We start from the raw sequence: 10022 nt of genomic DNA on the forward strand, positions 1-10022 counted from the left end.
AAGAAGAGAAGATAGAACTTCCATTACTAGTGCAAAAAAAGAAAAAAAAAGAAAAAGAAAGGGATAGTGGATCCCCTCGTCTCACTCTCTTAGTCCATTGATAGAGATGGAAAACCTAGATGTTCGTCAGTGACCACAAATCATTGTTATTAATTACTTGAGAGCATGAATAACCTATAATATAACCAAGATAAAGTCCCAATAAACAATTGTTAGGCTTTTGTGCCTTGCAATTTCATCATATTTGATGTAAATTACTTTCAACATTTGAGTTAATTACTAATGAAAATATACACGTGTTATTTAATTATCTTTATGTTGTGTATCGTCAATAGTTTGCATATAAAGCAAACGGTATACAGCAAATGGTATAGGCAAACATCGCTCACTAGTTACCCATGTTGAATTACGAGAAAATAGCATAACAAAGGGGTCTTTCTATGTGAAAGACAACTTGGTAATCTAAATGTGTTTGTATTTCATGTGGTTACGAGAAGCAACTAACTTATTGTGAATAAAGTCCACATAGGGAGATAGTTTTTCTTGGTTATCAGAATGGAAATAACTCCCAAGTAGCTAGAGACATAAATGCATTAGTCTAAACTAGTAATGCATTGTACTAAACCTAAGTTGAATGATCCTAAATCTGTTTATATATCAATTCACTTGTGATGTTTAACTTGAATAAATATATGACTACACATATACTTATATACTTTGATGTTTTGTATGCCAACACGTATTTAACGTAGTAAGCGAGTAAGTCTATACATTGGGTATGCAACATAAGCATAGTGTGACTTTACTTATAGATATAGAATCATAACTCTTATCAATTGTCAAGGGTATCCTCTTAAAGACATTACATGGTTGATGTAAATGAAACTCAAATGAAGGTTTTGTCAAAGTGACTTAAATAATTTAGTGAGTTATGATCATTTACATCATGGTCTATATAATGAAACTTTGAGAAAAAAATTATCAAAATTTGTAAATGGATAAAACCTGTGCTTTATGAGGATCATGTACTGAAAAATAGGTTTAAAAAATAATTTGTTTGCATAGCAGAATTTTTAAAAATTTCTTAAAATTGAATCATTGTGTTACCTATGATTATAAAATTTTATAAAAAAAATAATACTTGTGTTATTCGCTTAGCATGACCTTTCGATTCTTAGCTTTCAACCAAAATAATTTTTTCTGCAATTTCAAGCTCTAGTTTATTTAGAGGGTAGGTTATAAATTCCTAAATCAATCACACAAATACAATTTTAACTTTCTAGTAAGGAAAATTAATTCTCCCCATGGGTAAACAAACCAAAGTAAAAACTAAATTGTTTTTTCTTTTTCAGAGAAATAATTTCTTTGCCTCGAAATAGGTTCTAGACTCTTCTTGGGCAAAGATTTCATAGAGTTGCATCACCTCTTCATAGGAGTAGAGTTTTTGTCTTCCTTTGTATCTCAGGATAAGAGGGTTCGATAGGTTTATTAGTCTAATGCGAGACTTAATGCTTGGGACTATTTGATCTATACGTGGACACCATTCAATGTAGACTTTAATATTCTGAAGGCTTTTATAATTCTCTTTTCTCTCTATTTATTCTGTATAGTCAAACTTTTGGTTAGACTATTATACCGAATTTCTATGATATGTTTAGCTTTGGACTTTCTTTTTGGTGAATAAAAAACAGTCAAACTATATTAATCTAACATAAATGAATAATTTGTTACTCTAGCAATCTCAATAACAACTGCTAGCTCCTTTGGGCTCTTTTCGAACACTTGCATAGTTGAGTTCTTGTAACACCACTAACCCGTATCCGTAGCTAGAATAGGGTTACAGAGCATTACTAGAGTTTACTGATCAATCGCAGTTAATTTACGTCTTTTAATATTCATTTTCGAAAATTAATCACAATCAATCATAATGTCCCTTATATGGGTCATCGAGGTCCAAAATACAGATTAGAACCGAGTCAGGACTAAACCGGATTCACAGAAAACTTTTCGCGAAATCTCAAAATTTTTCTTAGGTGTAGGGGACACACGCCTATGTGGCCAGGCCGTGTGGCTCACACGGCCAATGACACGCCCATGTCCTAGGTTGTGTGGGCATTTGATGTGAGGCACATGGCCGTGTTCCAGCCCGTGTCCTTACCCGTGTAACTCTCTTACTTGGGTCACACGGCCAGCCACATGCCCGTGTGCTAGATCATGTGGACAATTTAATTTACGAAAACTAGGTGCAAGAGCTACAGGCCAGGACATACGCCCATGTGCTGGGCCGTGTGTCTCACACAGTTGAGACACACGCTTGTGTCTCTACCCGTGTGCTTAATTTTGAGCATTTGTTTCTCAAATTTTAATATGTAGGGGACACATGGCCAAACCACATGCCCGTGCGCATGGCCGTGTGTCTACTCGTGTAGACAAAATAAGACTATTTTTCCAAGCCTTATTTTTCACCCTTTTTACCTTGCACCTACATAAACACTTCAACATATTTTCAAACCAATTTGGTACATATAAACCAAGCCAAAAACAAGTATTATATATGTTATGTTAACACATATGATCAAATGTTTAAATTTCCACAATTACATTTATGTTTATTTGCAAGTTATTCAATTATACTAACTCAAATCCATTCATCATTTGCTCTTTATATATATATTTACCATTTAGCCATTCCAACACATATCAAACATGATATGGCCTTATATAATTACATCAAAATATACTTTCCACTAACCATTCCAATGGCTAGTTAGAACCAAACATTTTATCATTTTACCTAACTTAGCTTATACATGCCATTATACTAAAATAAGTTTGCTATTTATACCAAAACGGGATGAAGGATAGTGTGATGATGCTCTGACTGATTTCCAACCCTAGTGAGCTTCCGAGCACTATAAAACAGAGGAAAATTAAACAGAGTAAGCATTCAATGCTTAGTAAGTTTGTATAACAAGAATTTAACTTACCAATCATGCTCGTATATATATATATATAACATGCATCCCAAAGCATTTTAGCTAAATGCCTAAGCACAAGTTCTCATCAAACAAGTTAGTCTTATAATTCTCATGAATATCAAGGAAATAGAGATGAGCTCATCATATAAAAATTTCCAAGTGTTTCAGGGTATCTGAGAGATAACTCATATTTAGCTCATATTTTCTTTCATTAGGAGTTTTATTTTTGAATCGTTGAAATATCGATTGATACCCAAGTAGTAAACTTGAGGCATACAAATCAGTGATCCGTCAATTCATATACAGAGGTACCCTTTTGGGCACATAATCCTGAAGCACACTCTAGAGCCATATAACAGGATGCTTAGATGAGTCGTGTAACAGGATGCTTATCCGGGCTAAATAGGAAACTCATAAGAGTTTAGAACATGAAGCTAATTGAGCTTAATAGGTAACTTCGAAGAGTTATTAACAGGAAGCTCCGGATAGCATAATAGGGAGTTCAAGTGAGCCATATTAGGAAGCTCATAAGAGCTTATATTAGGATGCTCACGAAGACTGCGTTTGTGTCCGCAATAAATGCTGGACCACAACCGATCAAATCGTGTAACAGGACGCTCACAAAGAGTTGCAGTAGTGTGCAACACATGCAGGATCACAACCGATCAGGATGCTCACAGGAATTATATAACAGGATGCTCGAGAGGGCTTATAATAGGATTGCTTGTCCGAGCTATATTCTGTCAGTAACATATGCAGGACCACATTCAATATGGGAAATCATGTATCCGTCGAATTTCATTATTCAAACGGAACTTAACATTTTCAGGACATTATCGGACATGTGATTATTTCATACATTTATAACATTTATATAATTCACATAAATACATACCACACTCAATTCAATCATAAAAATGAACACAATTTAGTTACACGAACTTACCTTGACACTTGTTCGTATATGATAATCTATTAATCCGTCACATTTTCTTTTACTCCATCTAACTCTTTATTTGATCTTTTCTAATCTATATAAATGAATTTAACATCAATTTAATCCGTTTCATACTCAATTGAACTCAATTCACTTTCTAGGCAAAATTACTATTTTGCCCCTATACTTTTCATAAATGACAATTTTATCCTTAGGCACGGAAAATAAAATTGATGTAATTTAATCCTTATTCCAAGCCTAATTAATTTTTACATGTCTTAATAACAGTCCATGAATTTCACCAAAAATTAGATTTTTCCATGGGTTTTATAATTTTTCAATTTAGTCCCTAAATCATAATTTCATCAAAATTCTCTTTGTAAAAGTTGTTTATCTATCAACAACTTTTCATTTTCTACCATAAATTTCAAAATTTCAGCATATTCATCCATGTAAAAATTTCTATACTTTGATATCTTTACAAATTAATCCCCAAAATAGATAAATTAAGTTCTTATGAACTCAAAAATATAAAAATTACTAAAAACGAGACAAAAATACTTACCCAATTAAGTCATGAAAGTTTGCTTGAATGTTTCTCTCTTTCCTAGGGTTCCATAGAAAATATTTGGGGAACATGATATATATATTGATATTTTCCTTTTATTTTATTATTTATATTCCTATCATCTTTTTCTTTCCAATTTCATCATTTTCTTTTCTTAAATTTCCATGGATGACTCATCATAAATATCTACTAACTTTTCTTAATGGTCTATTTACCATTTAAGGACATCAAGTTTTGAATTCCATAACTATTTGACACTTATAGCTACTAGAACTCAACTTTTGCATTTTATGCAACTTGGTCCTTTCCATAATTAAGCATGTAATAAATAAAATTTTTTTATTAAAATTTTCATATAACATTCCTATCATAATGTAAACCATACAATAATATTAAAATAAATTTTTTTGACTCGGATTTGTGGTCCCAAAATGACTGCTCCAATTCCACAGAAAACAGGCTGTTACAGTTCCTCTCTGATGCCATCTTGGCTAATCGATCCACAACTTGATTTCTATTTCTTGGAATATACTTGATTTCCCATTGCTCAATGGTATGTAAAATCATATGTATCCTTCTAACCAAGGTTGGGGTTAATTCAGTCAGATGAATATCTTGAAGACCTTTGACCACCTTTAAGTTATCTATATGGATCAAAACCTTCTTGTGCCCTACTCTTTGTATGAGAGTTAGACCATCTAAAATTCCTCAGAGTTCAGCAAAAAAAAACTGAGTAAAATCCCAAATACTGATTGTATCTAGCAATCTATTGACCATTTTGCTTGTATACCACACCCCGACAACAACCCGCTCTGCATTCAACTTAATAGCTCCATCAGTATATAAATGAATCCAGTTACCTGTCTGTACAAGCCTATGAGCAGATTTAAGGTGTCCAAACGAATCCTGCTTAAGTGCTCCAATATATTGTTTTGCCCAGCTCATTGAAAGACTTAATAATCTCAGTAGAATTCCAAGTTATTCCTTGGAAAATAAAGAGATTCCTATTTTTTCATATGCACCATGCGATAAAAATGAAAAGGCTAGACTAGAGAACCCCCACATTTAACAATCATATTGAAGAACACAAACTGGTCTCCATCCACTCGAACATATTACTAGAAAAAAACCTGTTCTGGAGTCTGACAGGTAACGCCACTTAGCCACACTTCTTTAGTAGTTGGACAATCCCTAGAACATGGATTAAGTCTTAATTCCCATGTCGACACGACGAGCAAGAGTCATTTTTCCCAATGCCCCTTTGTAACCTTTCCACATTAGTTAGGAGGCGTTGCTTGAGCACAAGTCATAAAAAAAGCGAACACGTTGAGGTCTTTGAAACTTCCAAATAGTCTTCCACCATCTATCTTTTGTGTTCCAAGTATTTTCATAGAGTGACATGTATGCACTTTTAATAGAAAAGGAACTTGTCGAGGTTCCAAGCCAATTAATTCTATCATCCCCTGCTGAAGGATAAGAGCGAAGAATGCTTATAATTCTCTTAACAACATCTTTAAACAATCAGACCCTATGTGACAGCCCTAATTTGACCTTAGTCGAAAAGTGGTTTCGGGACCACAAAATCGAGTCATAAAAATAATTAACTGTTAAATTCTGTGTTTATTATATGTGTAAATGCATGTGTGAAAGTTTCATTCTTTAATCTGGTCATTTGTATGTGAAATTTATAAGATAGGACTCATGTGATAAAACTTGAAAGTGTGATAGGTAAATTTTAAAGTACCAAATAATGCATGAAATGATGACATGAGGGATTTGCATGTCAAATGGACCAATTTTGTTTAGTGGCCTGCCATAAATAATGGTTGATGTATAGTATATGTTTTATTTTAGTATTATAATAAGTGATGGCTTTATTTTTGAAATAAATTAATTAGTAAAACAATAAAAGATGACAAAAAATAAAATGGATGTTCATCTTTTATCTTGATTGCCAAAATTGGGGAAAGAAAATATTGAAGAAAGAAAAGGGGGAAGACTTTCGGTCATTTGAAGGCTTAAGAAGGTTAGTATATTGTGTTAAAGTTGTGAAATTTTAGCTTGTTTTAGGTTAATCATCATGGTTCTTACTTAGCCCATGCTAAATTTTAAATTTTGATGGATGGATGAGCATTCGGCTATGGTTATCAAAGAAGGAATTTAATTATTTCCTTTAAGTTTTGATGAAGAATGTGTTGAGGAAAGAAATTGATCTTGCTAAAAATATGAATTTTTAATGCTCATATATGTAATAGCCGAAAATAAAAAAATGCTTGATGTCTTGAACAAATGTTGTTTCGATGTGTTGAATTGAGTAAATTAGATGATTAAACACCTAAGGATTTGGCATTGTTCATGATTCTTTATTTAGAATGTGATTTTGAATGTTATGAGTATTGGAATGTAAGTATATGTGTGCTCGGTCATAGGAGTTTGATATGAAGCTTGGTCAGGTTTGAGTGATGAATGACCGAATGAGCTATAGGCTATGTAAGGATGAATTTTGTATATAAGTTGTGTGTGTGGCTTTATTAGTTAATGGCATTCGACATTATTATTATTATTATTTTTTTATATATATGTACATTCGGTCTTTGGGGGTAATAAGATGAAGTTAAAATGTTAAAGAATGATTCTAAGACTTGTTAAGTCGTTGTGATCATTGCCGAATGTATGTTTGGTTAAAGGAAATTTTCAAATCGTTTATGTATGTGTATGTGAACTAAATATTTAATGAATATTCGGCAAAATGGGGTTAAGGGTTAAGTCATAAGAATTTTGAGTGGTATTAATATTTGGACATTAAGGTTATATGTACTTTGGCTATGTGAGTTAGGTGTTAAGTAACCTAATTATCTTGATACGCATATTACAAGGTATATATGATTTGTGTTTTGGTTGCATAACTATGTTTGGTTAATAATATGAATGTAAAGAGTTGTGAATTAGTATATTGTAATAAATCTGCTTGAGACAGCAGCTATAATGTGATTTTGGAAAATCACCATAAATTGAGGGAAATGAGTTAGAAGCTGAATAAATTATATAATTAAAGTTTAATGAGTCTAGTTTCTTATAAAAGAAACCGTGTAAGCAAAAGAATTTCTGATAATGAGATATTTGAAGTGATGTGGGACAGGGTCAAAATGACTTCTAGATCCTCTGTTCTGTCTTTACAGAATCATTATAAATTGTACAAAAATGGTTATAAGATGAAGTTTACATGCTTAGACTCCTTAATGAGTCTAGTTTCAAATGAAATAAAAACGAGAACATATTTTGAATTCTGTACAATGAGAAATTTGATTCGTAGTGTAGAGTGGTCAGATTAGTCAAACAGTGAAAGAAGGGAAACTTTAAGAAAAATCTGGTATTGATTGGCCAAACCAAAAATTCTGAAAATTTTATGGATAGAATATATATGAGTCTATTTTTAGGGAAAATTAATGGAAATTTATTTTGAGTTTCTTAGCTCCAGTTATAAATGATTTAGTGACTACTGCTCAGGAAGACAGCTTGCAGTGAAATTATAATTATGTGGTAAACATTAACAAAAATTTGTTAAGAGTTACTTATTGATTTCTTATAAGCTTACTATGATCTGTATGTGTGAAAGTCGAATAATGACTAAGTTTAAAATTGTTAAATTTAAGCTCAAGAGCATAGAGGGGCAAATTCGGAAGGGAAAAGAGAAAGTAATCGAATAGCCGTTGTAATCGTTCGGCAACATTCAAGGTAAGTTCTTAAGTGTTTAAGCTTGATTCCTTTTTACATGCCCAAGAGTTAAATTCTTATGGAAAGAGGGAATGTAAATTTTATTTAGTTAATGTGCTGAATATGTAATGATTTAAGGCTATAAGCCGATTATGGCTATTATGCTTAAGTTGAATTGGGTTTGGAAATTTGATGCACTAAATGAGTGTTACAATGAATAAACTATGCCGTATATGTGCTGGTGGAGATATCACGAGTTGTGATTATTAAATACCTAATGGAAACCATGATGTGTATAAAATTATTATTATTAGTCCTTTGTGGTAGCCGAATATGGCTTGGCACTAAAGTGATTAAATGTGAACTTCGATGAGGTAAACTATTAAAAGTGTGGTGCTATAAGACTATGGGCTAATACTATATGTGGATTCGTTCCGTAAAGTAAATTATTAAGGTATGCGATATGTACTTATGCATGTTAAATTGATTGGAATTGAATCATGAATGTGAAATGCGAAGCATAGGTAAAAATGCCTATGACATATATATGAGTAAGGGTAAAACCATCATAAATTATCGATAAGGATGGGCTATGTGCGGAACCATCTTATAATTGCTAATTTGAAAGGTTGTGTACGAATCAGTAAGCAATATGTATATATTAGATGAATCGTGACCTTTTGGTTCTACTTGAATTATGCGATAAATAATTTATGTATATGACTTATAGTCGAATGGTCACTATGGGTTAAGTTTGAATGGTGAAATGGATATGTGATATTTATGTATGACTTTTGAACCGAAATGTAAATGATTATGTTCATATGGAGCTTATATCCGAATGTAGCAAATGCCTACTAATGTGATATATTAAATGAGATGTGTTAATATATGATTTAATATGCATGATATTTGATGTGTATCCGGGCTTAAAGACCTGCAGGCTATATGCTGGAATTATATCCGGGATAAATCCCGTAGGCTTCGTGCTGGTAATATATTTGGGTTAAATCCTGCAGGCTTCGTGCTGGTATTATATCCGGGATAAACCTCGCAGGTTCGTGCTGGTAATATATCCGGGTTAAATCCCGCAGGCTTCGTGCTGGTATTATATCCGGGTTAAATCCCGTAGGCCTAGTGCTGGTATTATATTCGGGCCTTTAAGCCTAGCAGGCTATAATGCCAGTGAAATGATATGTTATGCGAATTCGGTGTTCCTTGTAAGATAGGGATTTAGCCGAATGTTAAAGATGAAATGATAGTGTATTGTATCATGCTTATATGGCCTAATGGCAAGTATATCATGTTGGTAAATATGTAATGTGCTTTTATAATCGAATGATAAGTTTGAAATGAATGTGAGTGAAATGTTATGCATAAGCTATCAAATGCTAAATGTGAAAATGAGATGAAAGAAAAGTGTTTGAGATGTATAATTATATACGCTCGAATGATGTTAGTACTTAATTGATATGAATATGTTATATGGAACTTATTGATTTGATTATTCGGGCCTTTGAGCCTAGCAGGCTATAATGCCGGTGAAATGATAATCAGGCCTCGAGCCTAGCAGGCGAAATGCCAGTGATTTGAGAAAAATCTAAGACTAAGGTACCTCGTATTAGACTGACAAATGAATACATTCAATATGTTAAGTGGGCCAAGTACACATTATGTACGCATATGTGAGTTTGATTTGAAGTGAATCATAAGTGTGTAATGTGATACATACGTGAATAAATGTTATAACTATATCTTTGATCATGATACACCGGGTCAGGGTGTGAAGGTTTGTGAAAGTATTTGATTTAATTATGTTATACGA

The sequence above is a fragment of the Gossypium hirsutum genome, chromosome A13 (genome assembly GCF_007990345.1).
Source record: "Gossypium hirsutum isolate 1008001.06 chromosome A13, Gossypium_hirsutum_v2.1, whole genome shotgun sequence".
Taxonomy (NCBI): Eukaryota; Viridiplantae; Streptophyta; class Magnoliopsida; order Malvales; family Malvaceae; genus Gossypium; species Gossypium hirsutum.